The sequence below is a fragment of the Pleurodeles waltl genome, chromosome 9 (genome assembly GCF_031143425.1).
Source record: "Pleurodeles waltl isolate 20211129_DDA chromosome 9, aPleWal1.hap1.20221129, whole genome shotgun sequence".
In the NCBI taxonomy this organism is placed as follows: Eukaryota; Metazoa; Chordata; class Amphibia; order Caudata; family Salamandridae; genus Pleurodeles; species Pleurodeles waltl.
The window spans coordinates 8804152-8820415 of record NC_090448.1 but is presented as its reverse complement, the minus strand read 5'-3'; positions in this window follow the sequence as shown (position 1 = coordinate 8820415).

Below are 16264 nucleotides of genomic sequence, written 5' to 3'. Positions count from 1 at the left end.
GGTCTCCTCCTCACTGAGCCACTGAGGCACCTGTGGAGGAGCTCGCTGTGGAGCAGCTCGGAGGCAGCTGACTCTAGAAGTAGATGTCCTCCCCACGGAGCCACTGAGGCACCTCTGGAGCAGCTCGGAGGCAGGCAGCTGACTCCAGAAGTAGCTCTCCTCCCCACTGAGCCACTGAGGCACCTGCGGAGCAGCTCAGAGGCAGCTGACTCTAGCAGTAGGTCTCCTCCCCACTTAGCCACTGAGGCTCCTGTGAAGCAGCTCGGAGACAGCTAACTCTATAAGTAGGTCTCCTCCCCACTGAGCCACTGAGGCTCCTGTGGAGCAGCTCGGAGGCAGGCAGCTGACTCTCGAAGTAGGTCTCCTCCCCACTGAGCCACTGAGGCTCCTGCGGAGCAGTTCAGAGGCAGCTGACTCTAGAAGTAGGCCTTCTCCCCACTGAGCCACTGAGGCACCTTTGGAGCAGCTCAGAGGCAGGCAGCTGACTCTAGAAGTAGGTCTCTTCCCCACTGAGCCACAGAGGCACCTGTGGAGCAGCTCGGAGGCAGCTGACTCTAGAAGTAGGTCTCCTCCCCACTGAGCCACTGAGGCTCCTCTGGAGCAGCTCAAAGGCAGCTGACTCTAGAAGTAGGTCTCCTCCCCACTGAGCCACTGAGGCACCTGTGGAGCAGCTCGGAGGCAGGCAGCTGACTCCAGAAGTAGCTCTCCTCCCCACTGAGCCACTGAGGCACCTGCGGAGCAGCACGAAGGCAGCTGACTCTAGAAGTAGGTCTCCTCCCCACTGAGCCACTGAGGCTCCTCCGGAGCAGATCGGAGGCAGCTGACTCTAGAAGCAGGTCTCCTCCCCACTGAGCCACTGAGGCTCCTGCGGAGCAGTTCAGAGGCAGCTGACTCTAGAAGTAGGCCTCTTCCCCACTGAGCCACTGAGGCACCTGTGGAGCAGCTCGGAGGCAGGCTGCTGACTCTAGAAGTAGGTCTCTTCCCCACTGAGCCACTGAGGCACCTGTGGAGCAGCTCGGAGGCAGCTGACTCTAGAAGTAGGTCTCCTCCTCACTGAGCCACTGAGGCACCTATGGAGGAGCTCGCTATGAAGCAGCTCGGAGACAGCTGACTCTATAAGTAGGTCTCCTCCCCACTGAGCCACTGAGGCACCTGCGGAGCAGCTCGGAGGCAGCTGACTCTAGAAGTAGGTCTCCTCCCCACTGAGCCACTGAGGCTCCTGTGGAGCAGCTCGGAGGCAGGCAGCTGACTCTAGAAGTAGGTCTCCTCCCCACTGAGCCACTGAGGCTCCTGCGGAGCAGTTCAGAGGCAGCTGACTCTAGAAGTAGGCCTCCTCCCCACTGAGCCACTGAGGCACCTGTGGAGCAGCTCGGAGGCAGGCAGCTGACTCTAGAAGTAGGTCTCTTCCCCACTGAGCCACCGAGGCACCTGTGGAGCAGCTCGGAGGCAGCTGACTCTAGAAGTAGGTCTCCTCCTCGCTGAATCACTGAGGCACCTGTGGAGGAGCTCACTGTGGAGCAGCTCGGAGGTAGCTGACTCTAGAAGTAGGTCTCCTCCCCACAGAGCCACTGAGGCACCTGTGGAGCAGCTTGGAGGCAGGCAGCTGACTCCAGAAGTAGCTCTCCTCCCCACTGAGCCACTGAGGCACCTGCGGAGCAGCTCGAAGACAGCTGACTCTAGAAGTAGGTCTCCTCCCCACTGAGCCACTGAGGCTCCTGTGAAGCAGCTTGGAGGCATCTGACTCTAGAAGTAGGTCTCCTCCCCACTGAGCCACTGAGGCACCTGCAGAGCAGCTCGGAGGCAGCTGACTCTAGAAGTAGGTCTCCTCCCCACTGAGCCACTGAGGCTCCTCTGGAGCAGCTCAAAGGCAGCTGACTCTAGAAGTAAGGCTCCTCCCCACTGAGGCACCTGTGGATCAGATCGGAGGCAGCTGACTCTAGAAGTAGGTCTCCTCCCCACTGAGCCACTGAGGCTCCTGTGAAGCAGCTTGGAGGCATCTGACTCTAGAAGTAGGTCTCCTCCCCACTGAGCCACTGAGGCACCTGCAGAGCAGCTCGGAGGCAGCTGACTCTAGAAGTAGGTCTCCTCCCCACTGAGCCACTGAGGCTCCTCTGGAGCAGCTCAAAGGCAGCTGACTCTAGAAGTAAGGCTCCTCCCCACTGAGGCACCTGTGGATCAGATCGGAGGCAGCTGACTCTAGAAGTAGGTCTCCTCCCCACTGAGCCACTGAGGCTCCTGTGAAGCAGCTCGGAGGCAGCCGACTCTAGAAGTAGGTCTCCTCCCCACTGAGCCACTGAGGCTCCTGTGGAGCAGCTCGGAGGCAGCTGACTCTAGAAGTAGGTCTCCTCCCCACTGAGCCACTGATTCACCTGTGGAGCAGCTCGGAGGCAGGCAGCTGACTCTAGAAGTAGGTCTCCTCCCCACTGAGCCACTGAGGCACCTGCGGAGCAGCTCAGAGGCAGCTGACTCTAGCAGTAGGTCTCCTCCCCACTTAGCCACTGAGGCTCCTGTGAAGCAGCTCGGAGACAGCTGACTCTATAAGTAGGTCTCCTCCCCACTGAGCCACTGAGGCACCTGCGGAGCAGCTCGGAGGCAGCTGACTCTAGAAGTAGGTCTCCTCCTCACTGAGCCACTGAGGCTCCTGTGGAGCAGCTCGGAGGCAGGCAGCTGACTCTAGAAGTAGGTCTCCTCCCCACTGAGCCACTGAGGCTCCTGCGGAGCAGTTCAGAGGCAGCTGACTCTAGAAGTAGGCCTTCTCCCCACTGAGCCACTGAGGCACCTTTGGAGCAGCTCAGAGGCAGGCAGCTGACTCTAGAAGTAGGTCTCTTCCCCACTGAGCCACAGAGGCACCTGTGGAGCAGCTCGGAGGCAGCTGACTCTAGAAGTAGGTCTCCTCCCCACTGAGCCACTGAGGCTCCTCTGGAGCAGCTCAAAGGCAGCTGACTCTAGAAGTAGGTCTCCTCCCCACTGAGCCACTGAGGCACCTGTGGAGCAGCTCGGAGGCAGGCAGCTGACTCCAGAAGTAGCTCTCCTCCCCACTGAGGCACTGAGGCACCTGCGGAGCAGCACGAAGGCAGCTCACTCTAGAAGTAGGTCTCCTCCCCACTGAGCCACTGAGGCTCCTCCGGAGCAGATCGGAGGCAGCTGACTCTAGAAGCAGGTCTCCTCCCCACTGAGCCACTGAGGCTCCTGCGGAGCAGTTCAGAGGCAGCTGACACTAGAAGTAGGCCTCTTCCCCACTGAGCCACTGAGGCACCTGTGGAGCAGCTCGGAGGCAGGCTGCTGACTCTAGAAGTAGGTCTCTTCCCCACTGAGCCACCGAGGCACCTGTGGAGCAGCTCGGAGGCAGCTGACTCTAGAAGTAGGTCTCCTCCTCACTGAGCCACTGAGGCACCTATGGAGGAGCTCGCTGTGAAGCAGCTCGGAGACAGCTGACTCTATAAGTAGGTCTCCTCCCCACTGAGCCACTGAGGCACCTGCGGAGCAGCTCGGAGGCAGCTGACTCTAGAAGTAGGTCTCCTCCCCACTGAGCCACTGAGGCTCCTGTGGAGCAGCTCGGAGGCAGGCAGCTGACTCTAGAAGTAGGCCTCCTCCCCACTGAGCCACTGAGGCTCCTGCGGAGCAGTTCAGAGGCAGCTGACTCTAGAAGTAGGCCTCCTCCCCACTGAGCCACTGAGGCACCTGTGGAGCAGCTCGGAGGCAGGCAGCTGACTCTAGAAGTAGGTCTCTTCCCCACTGAGCCACAGAGGCACCTGTGGAGCAGCTCGGAGGCAGCTGACTCTAGAAGTAGGTCTCCTCCTCGCTGAATCACTGAGGCACCTGTGGAGGAGCTCACTGTGGAGCAGCTCAGAGGCAGCTGACTCTAGAAGTAGGTCTCCTCCCCACTGAGCCACTGAGGCTCCTGTGGAGCAGCTCGGAGGCAGCTAACTCTAGAAGTAGGTCTCCTCCTCACTGAGCCACTGAGGCACCTGCGGAGCAGCTCGGAGGCAGGCAGCTGACTCTAGAAGTAGGTCTCCTCCCCACTGAGCCACTGAGGCTCCTGTGGAGCAGCTCGGAGGCAGGCAGCTGACTCTAGAAGTAGGTCTCCTCCCCACTGAGCCACTGAGGCACCTGTGGAGCAGCTCGGAGGCAGGCAGCTGGCTCTAGAAGTAGCTCTCCTCCCCACTGAGCCACTGAGGCACCTGCGGAGCAGCTCGGAGGCGGCTAACTCTAGATGTAGGTCTCCTCCCCACTGAGCCACTGAGGATCCTGTGGAGCAGCTCAGAGACAGCTAACTCTAGAAGTAGGTCTCCTCCCCACAGAGCCACTGAGGCACCTGTGGAGCAGCTCGGAGGCAGGCAGCTGACTTCAGAAGTAGCTCTCCTCCCCACTGAGCCACTGAGGCACCTGCGGAGCAGCTCGAAGGCAGCTGACTCTAGAAGTAGGTCTCCTCCCCACTGAGGCACCTATGAAGCAGCTCGGAGGCAGCTGACTCTAGAAGTAGGTCTCCTCCCCACTGAGCCACTGTGGCTCCTCTGGAGCAGCTCAAAGGCAGCTGACTCTAGAAGTAGGTCTCCTCCCCACTGAGGCACCTGTGGAGCAGATCGGAGGCAGCTGACTCTAGAAGCAGGTCTCCTCCCCACTGAGCCACTGAGACTCCTGCGGAGCAGTTCAGAGGCAGCTGACTCTAGAAGTAGGCCTCTTCCCCACTGAGCCACTGAGGCACCTGTGGAGCAGCTTGGAGGCAGGCAGCTGACTCTAGAAGTAGGTCTCTTCCATACTGAGCCACAGAGGCACCTGTGGAGCAGCTCGTAGGCAGCTGACTCTAGAAGTAGGTCTCCTCCTCACTGAGCCACTGAGGCACCTGTGGAGGAGCTCGCTGTGGAGCAGCTCGGAGGCAGCTGACTCTAGAAGTAGGTGTCCTCCCCACGGAGCCACTGAGGCACCTCTGGAGCAGCTCGGAGGCAGGCAGCTGACTCCAGAAGTAGCTCTCCTCCCCACTGAGCCACTGAGGCACCTGCGGAGCAGCTCAGAGGCAGCTGACTCTAGCAGTAGGTCTCCTCCCCACTTAGCCACTGAGGCTCCTGTGAAGCAGCTCGGAGACAGCTGACTCTATAAGTAGGTCTCCTCCCCACTGAGCCACTGAGGCACCTGCGGAGCAGCTCGGAGGCAGCTGACTCTAGAAGTAGGTCTCCTCCCCACTGAGCCACTGAGGCTCCTGTGGAGCAGCTCGGAGGCAGGCAGCTGACTCTAGAAGTAGGTCTCCTCCCCACTGAGCCACTGAGGCTCCTGCGGAGCAGTTCAGAGGCAGCTGACTCTAGAAGTAGGCCTTCTCCCCACTGAGCCACTGAGGCACCTTTGGAGCAGCTCAGAGGCAGGCAGCTGACTCTAGAAGTAGGTCTCTTCCCCACTGAGCCACAGAGGCACCTGTGGAGCAGCTCGGAGGCAGCTGACTCTAGAAATAGGTCTCCTCCCCACTGAGCCACTGAGGCTCCTCTGGAGCAGCTCAAAGGCAGCTGACTCTAGAAGTAGGTCTCCTCCCCACTGAGCCACTGAGGCACCTGTGGAGCAGCTCGGAGGCAGGCAGCTGACTCCAGAAGTAGCTCTCCTCCCCACTGAGCCACTGAGGCACCTGCGGAGCAGCACGAAGGCAGCTGACTCTAGAAGTAGGTCTCCTCCCCACTGAGCCACTGAGGCTCCTCCGGAGCAGATCGGAGGCAGCTGACTCTAGAAGCAGGTCTCCTCCCCACTGAGCCACTGAGGCTCCTGCGGAGCAGTTCAGAGGCAGCTGACTCTAGAAGTAGGCCTCTTCCCCACTGAGCCACTGAGGCACCTGTGGAGCAGCTCGGAGGCAGGCTGCTGACTCTAGAAGTAGGTCTCCTCCTCACTGATCCACTGAGGCACCTATGGAGGAGCTTGCTGTGAAGCAGCTCGGAGACAGCTGACTCTATAAGTAGGTCTCCTCCCCACTGAGCCACTGAGGCACCTGCGGAGCAGCTCGGAGGCAGCTGACTCTAGAAGTAGGTCTCCTCCCCACTGAGCCACTGAGGCTCCTGTGGAGCAGCTCAGAGGCAGGCAGCTGACTCTAGAAGTAGGTCTCCTCCCCACTGAGCCACTGAGGCTCCTGCGGAGCAGTTCAGAGGCAGCTGACTCTAGAAGTAGGCCTCCTCCCCACTGAGCCACTGAGGGACCTGTGGAGCAGCTCGGAGGCAGGCAGCTGACTCTAGAAGTAGGTCTGTTCCCCACTGAGCCACAGAGGCACCTGTGGAACAGCTCGGAGGCAGCTGACTCTAGAAGTAGGTCTCCTCCTCGCTGAATCACTGAGGCACCTGTGGAGGAGCTCACTGTGGAGCAGCTCGGAGGCAGCTGACTCTAGAAGTAGGTCTCCTCCCCACAGAGCCACTGAGGCACCTGTGGAGCAGCTCGGAGGCAGGCAGCTGACTCCAGAAGTAGCTCTCCTCCCCACTGAGCCACTGAGGCACCTGCGGAGCAGCTCGAAGACAGCTGACTCTAGAAGTAGGTCTCCTCCCCACTGAGCCACTGAGGCTCCTGTGAAGCAGCTTGGAGGCAGCTGACTCTAGAAGTAGGTCTCCTCCCCACTGAGCCACTGAGGCACCTGCAGAGCAGCTCGGAGGCAGCTGACTCTAGAAGTAGGTCTCCTCCCCACTGAGCCACTGAGGCTCCTCTGGAGCAGCTCAAAGGCAGCTGACTCTAGAAGTAAGGCTCCTCCCCACTGAGGCACCTGTGGATCAGATCGGAGGCAGCTGACTCTAGAAGTAGGTCTCCTCCCCACTGAGCCACTGAGGCTCCTGTGAAGCAGCTCGGAGGCAGCTGACTCTAGAAGTAGGTCTCCTCCCCACTGAGGCTCCTGTGGAGCAGCTCGGAGGCAGGCAGCTGACTCTAGAAGTAGGTCTCCTCCCCACTGAGCCACTGAGGCTCCTGCGGAGCAGTTCAGAGGCAGCTGACTCTAGAAGTAGGCCTCCTCCCCACTGAGCCACTGAGGTACCTGTGGAGCAGCTCGGAGGCAGGCAGCTGACTCTAGAAGTAGGTCTCCTCCCCACTGAGCCACTGAGGCACCTGCGGAGCAGCTCAGAGGCAGCTGACTCTAGCAGTAGGTCTCCTCCCCACTTAGCCACTGAGGCACCTGCGGAGCAGCTCGGAGGCAGCTGACTCTAGAAGTAGGTCTCCTCCCCACTGGCCACTGAGGCTCCTGTGGAGCAGCTCGGAGGCAGGCAGCTGACTCTAGAAGTAGGTCTCCTCCCCACTGAGCCAAGGAGGCTCCTGCGGAGCAGTTCAGAGGCAGCTGACTCTAGAAGTAGGCCTTCTCCCCACTGAGCCACTGAGGCACCTTTGGAGCAGCTCAGAGGCAGGCAGCTGACTCTAGAAGTAGGTCTCTTCCCCACTGAGCCACAGAGGCACCTGTGGAGCAGCTCGGAGGCAGCTGACTCTAGAAGTAGGTCTCCTCCCCACTGAGCCACTGAGGCTCCTCTGGAGCAGCTCAAAGGCAGCTGACTCTAGAAGTAGGTCTCCTCCCCACTGAGCCACTGAGGCACCTGTGGAGCAGCTCGGAGGCAGGCAGCTGACTCCAGAAGTAGCTCTCCTCCCCACTGAGCCACTGAGGCACCTGCGGAGCAGCACGAAGGCAGCTCACTCTAGAAGTAGGTCTCCTCCCCACTGAGCCACTGAGGCTCCTCCGGAGCAGATCGGAGGCAGCTGACTCTAGAAGCAGGTCTCCTCCCCACTGAGCCACTGAGGCTCCTGCGGAGCAGTTCAGAGGCAGCTGACTCTAGAAGTAGGCCTCTTCCCCATTGAGCCACTGAGGCACCTGTGGAGCAGCTCGGAGGCAGGCTGCTGACTCTAGAAGTAGGTCTCCTCCCCACTGAGCCACTGAGGCTCCTGCGGAGCAGTTCAGAGGCAGCTGACTCTAGAAGTAGGCCTCCTCCCCACGGAGCCACTGAGGCACCTGTGGAGCAGCTCGGAGGCAGGCAGCTGACTCTAGAAGTAGGTCTCTTCCCCACTGAGCCACAGAGGCACCTGTGGAGCAGCTCGGAGGCAGCTGACTCTAGAAGTAGGTCTCCTCCTCGCTGAATCACTGAGGCACCTGTGGAGGAGCTCACTGTGGAGCAGCTCGGAGGCAGCTGACTCTAGAAGTAGGTCTCCTCCCCACAGAGCCACTGAGGCATCTGTGGAGCAGCTCGGAGGCAGGCAGCTGACTCCAGAAGTAGCTCTCCTCCCCACTGAGCCACTGAGGCACCTGCGGAGCAGCTCGAAGACAGCTGACTCTAGAAGTAGGTCTCCTCCCCACTGAGCCACTGAGGCTCCTGTGAAGCAGCTTGGAGGCAGCTGACTCTAGAAGTAGGTCTCCTCCCCACTGAGCCACTGAGGCACCTGCAGAGCAGCTCGGAGGCAGCTGACTCTAGAAGTAGGTCTCCTCCCCACTGAGCCACTGAGGCTCCTCTGGAGCAGCTCAAAGGCAGCTGACTCTAGAAGTAAGGCTCCTCCCCACTGAGGCACCTGTGGATCAGATCGGAGGCAGCTGACTCTAGAAGTAGGTCTCCTCCCCACTGAGCCACTGAGGCTCCTGTGAAGCAGCTCGGAGGCAGCTGACTCTAGAAGTAGGTCTCCTCCCCACTGAGCCACTGAGGCTCCTGTGGAGCAGCTCAGAGGCAGGCAGCTGACTCTAGAAGTAGGTCTCCTCCCCACTGAGCCACTGAGGCTCCTGCGGAGCAGGTCAGAGGCAGCTGACTCTAGAAGTAGGCCTCCTCCCCACTGAGCCACTGAGGCACCTGTGGAGCAGCTCGGAGGCAGGCAGCTGACTCTAGAAGTAGGTCTCTTCCCCACTGAGCCACAGAGGCACCTGTGGAGCAGCTCGGAGGCAGCTGCCTCTAGAAGTAGGTCTCCTCCTCGCTGAATCACTGAGGCACCTGTGGAGGAGCTCACTGTGGAGCAGCTCGGAGGCAGCTGACTCTAGAAGTAGGTCTCCTCCCCACAGAGCCACTGAGGCACCTGTGGAGCAGCTCGGATGCAGGCAGCTGACTCCAGAAGTAGCTCTCCTCCCCACTGAGCCACTGAGGCACCTGCGGAGCAGCTCGAAGGCAGCTGACTCTAGAAGTAGGTCTCCTCCCCACTGAGCCACTGAGGCTCCTGTGAAGCAGCTCGGAGGCAGCTGACTCTAGAAGTAGGTCTCCTCACCACTGAGCCACTGAGGCACCTGCAGAGCAGCTCGGAGGCAGCTGACTCTAGAAGTAGGTCTCCTCCCCACTGAGCCACTGAGGCTCCTCTGGAGCAGCTCAAAGGCAGCTGACTCTAGAAGTAAGGCTCCTCCCCACTGAGGCACCTGTGGATCAGATCGGAGGCAGCTGACTCTAGAAGTAGGTCTCCTCCCCACTGAGCCACTGAGGCTCCTGTGAAGCAGCTCGGAGGCAGCTGACTCTAGAAGTAGGTCTCCTCCCCACTGAGCCACTGAGGCTCCTGTGGAGCAGCTCAGAGGCACCTGACTCTAGAAGTAGGTCTCCTCCTCACTGAGGCACCTGTGGAGCAGCTCGGAGGCAGCTCATTCTAGAAGTAGGTCTCCTCCCCACTGAGGCTCCTGTGGAGCAGGTCGGAGGCAGCTGACTCTAGAAGTAGGTCTCCTCCCCACTGAGCCACTGAGGCTCCTGTGGAGCAGCTCGGAGGTAGGCAGCTGACTCTAGAAGTAGGTCTGCTCCCCACTGAGCCACTGAGGCACCTGTGGAGCAGCTCAGAGGCAGCTGACTCTAGAAGTAGGTCTCCTCCCCACTGAGCCACTGAGGCTCCTGTGGAGCAGCTCGGAGGCAGGCAGCTGACTCTAGAAGTAGGTCTCCTTCCCACTGAGGCACCTGTGGAGCAGATCGGAGGCTGCTCACTCTAGAAGTAGGTCTGCTCCCCACTGAGCCACTGAGGCTCCAGTGAAGCAGCTCAGAGGCAGCTGACTCTAGAAGTAGGTCTCCTCCCCACTGAGCCACTGAGGCTCCTGTGGAGCAGCTCGGAGGCAGGCAGCTGACTCTAGAAGTAGGCCTCCTCCCCACTGAGCCACTGAGGCTCCTGTGGAGCAGCTCAGAGGCAGGCAGCTGACTCTAGAAGTAGGTCTCCTCCCCACTGAGCCACTGAGGCACCTGCGGAGCAGCTCGGAGACAGGCAGCTGACTCTAAAAGTAGGTCTCCTCCCCACTGAGCCACTGAGGCACCTGTGGAGCAGCTCAGAGGCAGCTGACTCTAGAAGTAGGTCTCCTCCCCACTGAGCCACTGAGGCTCCTGTGGAGCAGCTCGGAGGCAGGCAGCTGACTCTAGAAGTAGGTCTCCTCCCCACTGAGGCACCTGTGGAGCAGATCGGAGGCTGCTCACTCTAGAAGTAGGTCTGCTCCCCACTGAGCCACTGAGGCTCCAGTGAAGCAGCTCAGAGGCAGCTGACTCTAGAAGTAGGTCTCCTCCCCACTGAGCCACTGAGGCACCTGCGGAGCAGCTCGGAGGCAGGCAGCTGACTCTAGAAGTAGGTCTCCTCCCCACTGAGCCACTGAGGCACCTGTGGAGCAGCTCGGAGGAAGGCAGCTGACTCTAGAAGTAGGTCTTCTCCCCACTGAGGCACCTGTGGAGCAGCTCGGAGGCAGCTAACTCTAGAAGTAGGTCTCCTCCCCACTGAGCCACTGGGGCACCTGCGGAGCAGCTCGGAGGCAGGCAGCTGACTCTAGAAGTAGGTCTCCTCCCCACTGAGCCACTGAGGCTCCTGTGGAGCAGCTCGGAGGCAGGCAGCTGACTCTAGAAGTAAGTCTCCTCCCCACTGAGCCACGGAGGCACCTGTGGAGCAGCTCAGAGGCAGGCAGCTGGCTCTAGAAGTAGGTCTCCTCCCCACTGAGCCACTGAGGCACCTGTGGAGCAGCTCGGAGGCAGCTGACTATAGAAGTAGGTCTCTTCCCCACTGAGCCACTGCAGCACCTGTGGAGCAGCTCAGAGGCAGGCAGCTGACTCTAGAAGTAGGTCTCTTCCCCCCTGAGCCACTGAGGCTCCTGCGAAGCAGTTCGGAGGCGGCTGACTCTAGAAGTAGGTCTCCTCCTCGCTGAGCCACTGAGGCACCTGTGGAGCAGCTCAGAGGAAGGCAGCTGACTCTAGAAGTAGGTGTGTTCCTCACTGAGCCACTGAGGCACCTGTGGAGCAGCTCGGAGGCAGCTGACTCTAGAAGTAGGTCTCTTCCCCACTGAGCCACTGAGGCACTTGTGGAGCAGCTTGGAGGCAGCTGACTCTAGAAGTAGGTCTCCTCCCCACTGAGCCACTGAGGCACCTGTGGAGCAGCTCGGAGACAGGCAGCTGGCTCTAGAAGTAGGTCTCCTCCCCACTAAGCCACTGAGGCACCTGTGCAGCAGCTCGGAGGCAGCTGACTCTAGAAGTAGGTCTCCTCCCCACTGAGCCACTGAGGCTCCTGAGGAGCAGCTCGGAGGCAGGCAGCTGACTCTAGAAGTAGGTCTCCTCCCAACTGAGCCACTGAGGCACCTGTGGAGCAGCTCGGAGGCAGGCAGCTGGCTCTAGAAGTAGGTCTCCTCCCCACTAAGCCACTGAGGCACCTGTGCAGCAGCTCGGAGGCAGCTGACTCTAGAAGTAGGTCTCCTCCCCACTGAGCCACTGAGGCACCTGTGGAGCAGCTCGGAGGCAGGCAGCTGGCTCTAAAAGTAGGTCTCCTCCCCACTGAGCCACTGAGGCACCTGTGCAGCAGCTCGGAGGCAGCTGACTCTAGAAGTAGGTCTCTTCCCCACTGAGCCACTGAGGCACTTGTGGAGCAGCTTGGAGGCAGCTGACTCTAGAAGTAGGTCTCCTCCCCACTGAGCCACTGAGGCACCTGTGGAGCAGCTCGGAGACAGGCAGCTGACTCTAGAAGTAGGTCTCCTCCCCACTGAGGCTCCTGTGGAGCAGCTCGGAGGCAGCTGACTCTAGAAGTAGGTCTCCTCCCCACTGAGCCACTGAGGCACCTGTGGAGCAGCTCGGAGGCAGGCAGCTGACTCTAGAGGTAGGTCTCCTCACCACTGAGCCACTGAGGCTCCTGTGGAGCAGCTCGGAGGCAGCTGACTCTAGAAGTAGGTCTCCTCCCACTGAGCCACTGAGGCTCCTGTGGAGCAGCTCGGAGGCAGCTGACACTAGAAGTAGGTCTCCACCCACTGAGCCACTGAGGCACCTGTGGAGCAGCTCGGAGACAGGCAGCTGGCTCTAGAAGTAGGTCTCCTCCCCACTAAGCCACTGAGGCACCTGTGCAGCAGCTCGGAGGCAGCTGACTCTAGAAGTAGGTCTCCTCCCCACTGAGCCACTGAGGCTCCTGAGGAGCAGCTCGGAGGCAGGCAGCTGACTCTAGAAGTAGGTCTCCTCCCCACTGAGCCACTGAGGCACCTGTGGAGCAGCTCGGAGGCAGGCAGCTGGCTCTAGAAGTAGGTCTCCTCCCCACTAAGCCACTGAGGCACCTGTGCAGCAGCTCGGAGGCAGCTGACTCTAGAAGTAGGTCTCCTCCCCACTGAGCCACTGAGGCACCTGTGGAGCAGCTCGGAGGCAGGCAGCTGGCTCTAGAAGTAGGTCTCCTCCCCACTCAGCCACTGAGGCACCTGTGCAGCAGCTCGGAGGCAGCTGACTCTAGAAGTAGGTCTCTTCCCCACTGAGCCACTGAGGCACTTGTGGAGCAGCTTGGAGGCAGCTGACTCTAGAAGTAGGTCTCCTCCCCACTGAGCCACTGAGGCACCTGTGGAGCAGCTCGGAGACAGGCAGCTGACTCTAGAAGTAGGTCTCCTCCCCACTGAGGCTCCTATGCAGCAGCTCGGAGGCAGCTGACTCTAGAAGTAGGTCTCCTCCCCACTGAGCCACTGAGGCACCTGTGGAGCAGCTCGGAGGCAGGCAGCTGACTCTAGAGGTAGGTCTCCTCACCACTGAGCCACTGAGGCTCCTGTGGAGCAGCTCGGAGGCAGCTGACTCTAGAAGTAGGTCGCCTCCCACTGAGCCACTGAGGCTCCTGTGGAGCATCTCGGAGGCAGCTGACTCTAGAAGTAGGTCTCCACCCCACTGAGCCACTGAGGCACCTGCGGAGCAGCTCGGAGGCAGGCAGCTGACTCTAGAAGTAGGTCTCCTCCCCACTGAGCCACTGAGGCACCTGTGGAGCAGCTCGGAGGAAGGCAGCTGACTACAGAAGTAGGTCTTCTCCCCACTGAGCCACTGCGGCACCTGTGGAGCAGCTCGGAGGCAGGCAGCTGACTCTAGAAGTAGGTCTCTTCCCCACTGAGCCACTGAGGCTCCTGCGGAGCAGTTCAGAGGCGGCTGAATCTAGAAGTAGGTCTCCTCCTCGCTGAGCCACTGAGGCACCTGTGGAGCAGCTCGGAGGAAGGCAGCTGACTCTAGAAGTAGGTCACTTCCTCACTGAGGCACCTGTGGAGCAGCTCGGAGGCAGCTGACTAAAGTAGGTCTACTCCCCACTGGGCCACTGAGGCACCTGTGGAGCAGCTCGGAGGCAGGCAGCTTACTCTAGAAGTAGGTCTCCTCCCCACTGAGCCACTGAGGCTCCTGTGGAGCAGCTCTGAGGCAGCTGACTCTAGAAGTAGGTCTCCTCCCCACTCGGCCACTGAGGCACCTGTGGAGCAGCTTGGAGGAAGGCAGCTGACTCTAGAAGTAGGTCTCCTCCCACTGAGCCACTGAGGCACCTGCGGAGCAGCTCAGAGACAGGCAGCTGACTCTAGAAGTAGGTCTCCTCCCCACTGAGCCACTGAGGCTCCTGTGGAGCAGCTCGGAGGCAGGCAGCTGACTCTAGAAGTAGGTCTCCTCCCCACTGAGCCACTGAGGCACCTGTGGAGCAGCTCGGAGGCAGGCAGCTGGCTCTAGAAGTAGCTCTCCTCCCCACTGAGCCACTGAGGCACCTGCGGAGCAGCTCGGAGGCGGCTAACTCTAGAAGTAGGTCTCCTCCCCACTGAGCCACTGAGGATCCTGTGGAGCAGCTCAGAGACAGCTAACTCTAGAAGTAGGTCTCCTCCCCACAGAGCCACTGAGGCACCTGTGGAGCAGCTCGGAGGCAGGCAGCTGACTTCAGAAGTAGCTCTCCTCCCCACTGAGCCACTGAGGCACCTGCGTAGCAGCTCGAAGGCAGCTGACTCTAGAAGTAGGTCTCCTCCCCACTGAGGCACCTATGAAGCAGCTCGGAGGCAGCTGACTCTAGAAGTAGGTCTCCTCCCCACTGAGCCACTGTGGCTCCTCTGGAGCAGCTCAAAGGCAGCTGACTCTAGAAGTAGGTCTCCTCCCCACTGAGGCACCTGTGGAGCAGATCGGAGGCAGCTGACTCTAGAAGCAGGTCTCCTCCCCATTGAGCCACTGAGACTCCTGCGGAGCAGTTCAGAGGCAGCTGACTCTAGAAGTAGGCCTCTTCCCCACTGAGCCACTGAGGCACCTGTGGAGCAGCTTGGAGGCAGGCAGCTGACTCTAGAAGTAGGTCTCTTCCATACTGAGCCACAGAGGCACCTGTGGAGCAGCTCGGAGGCAGCTGACTCTAGAAGTAGGTCTCCTCCTCACTGAGCCACTGAGGCACCTGTGGAGGAGCTCGCTGTGGAGCAGCTCGGAGGCAGCTGACTCTAGAAGTAGGTGTCCTCCCCACGGAGCCACTGAGGCACCTCTGGAGCAGCTCGGAGGCAGGCAGCTGACTCCAGAAGTAGCTCTCCTCCCCACTGAGCCACTGAGGCACCTGCGGAGCAGCTCAGAGGCAGCTGACTCTAGCAGTAGGTCTCCTCCCCACTTAGCCACTGAGGCTCCTGTGAAGCAGCTCGGAGACAGCTGACTCTATAAGTAGGTCTCCTCCCCACTGAGCCACTGAGGCACCTGCGGAGCAGCTCGGAGGCAGCTGACTCTAGAAGTAGGTCTCTTCCCCACTGAGCCACTGAGGCTCCTGTGGAGCAGCTCGGAGGCAGGCAGCTGACTCTAGAAGTAGGTCTCCTCCCCACTGAGCCACTGAGGCTCCTGCGGAGCAGTTCAGAGGCAGCTGACTCTAGAAGTAGGCCTTCTCCCCACTGAGCCACTGAGGCACCTTTGGAGCAGCTCAGAGGCAGGCAGCTGACTCTAGAAGTAGGTCTCTTCCCCCCTGAGCCACTGAGGCTCCTGCGAAGCAGTTCGGAGGCGGCTGACTCTAGAAGTAGGTCTCCTCCTCGCTGAGCCACTGAGGCACCTGTGGAGCAGCTCAGAGGAAGGCAGCTGACTCTAGAAGTAGGTGTGTTCCTCACTGAGCCACTGAGGCACCTGTGGAGCAGCTCGGAGGCAGCTGACTCTAGAAGTAGGTCTCTTCCCCACTGAGCCACTGAGGCACTTGTGGAGCAGCTTGGAGGCAGCTGACTCTAGAAGTAGGTCTCCTCCCCACTGAGCCACTGAGGCACCTGTGGAGCAGCTCGGAGACAGGCAGCTGGCTCTAGAAGTAGGTCTCCTCCCCACTAAGCCACTGAGGCACCTGTGCAGCAGCTCGGAGGCAGCTGACTCTAGAAGTAGGTCTCCTCCCCACTGAGCCACTGAGGCACCTGTGGAGCAGCTCGGAGGCAGGCAGCTGACTCTAGAGGTAGGTCTCCTCCCCACTGAGCCACTGAGGCACCTGCGGAGCAGCACGAAGGCAGCTGACTCTAGAAGTAGGTCTCCTCCCCACTGAGCCACTGAGGCTCCTCTGGAGCAGATCGGAGGCAGCTGACTCTAGAAGCAGGTCTCCTCCCCACTGAGCCACTGAGGCTCCTGCGGAGCAGTTCACAGGCAGCTGACTCTAGAAGTAAGCCTCTTCCCCACTGAGCCACTGAGGCACCTGTGGAGCAGCTCGGAGGCAGGCTGCTGACTCTAGAAGTAGGTCTCCTCCTCACTGATCCACTGAGGCACCTATGGAGGAGCTTGCTGTGAAGCAGCTCGGAGACAGCTGACTCTATAAGTAGGTCTCCTCCCCACTGAGCCACTGAGGCACCTGCGGAGCAGCTCGGAGGCAGCTGACTCTAGAAGTAGGTCTCCTCCCCACTGAGCCACTGAGGCTCCTGTGGAGCAGCTCAGAGGCAGGCAGCTGACTCTAGAAGTAGGTCTCCTCCCCACTGAGCCACTGAGGCTCCTGCGGAGCAGTTCAGAGGCAGCTGACTCTAGAAGTAGGCCTCCTCCCCACTGAGCCACTGAGGCACCTGTGGAGCAGCTCGGAGGCAGGCAGCTGACTCTAGAAGTAGGTCTCTTCCCCACTGAGCCACAGAGGCACCTGTGGAACAGCTCGGAGGCAGCTGACTCTAGAAGTAGGTCTCCTCCTCGCTGAATCA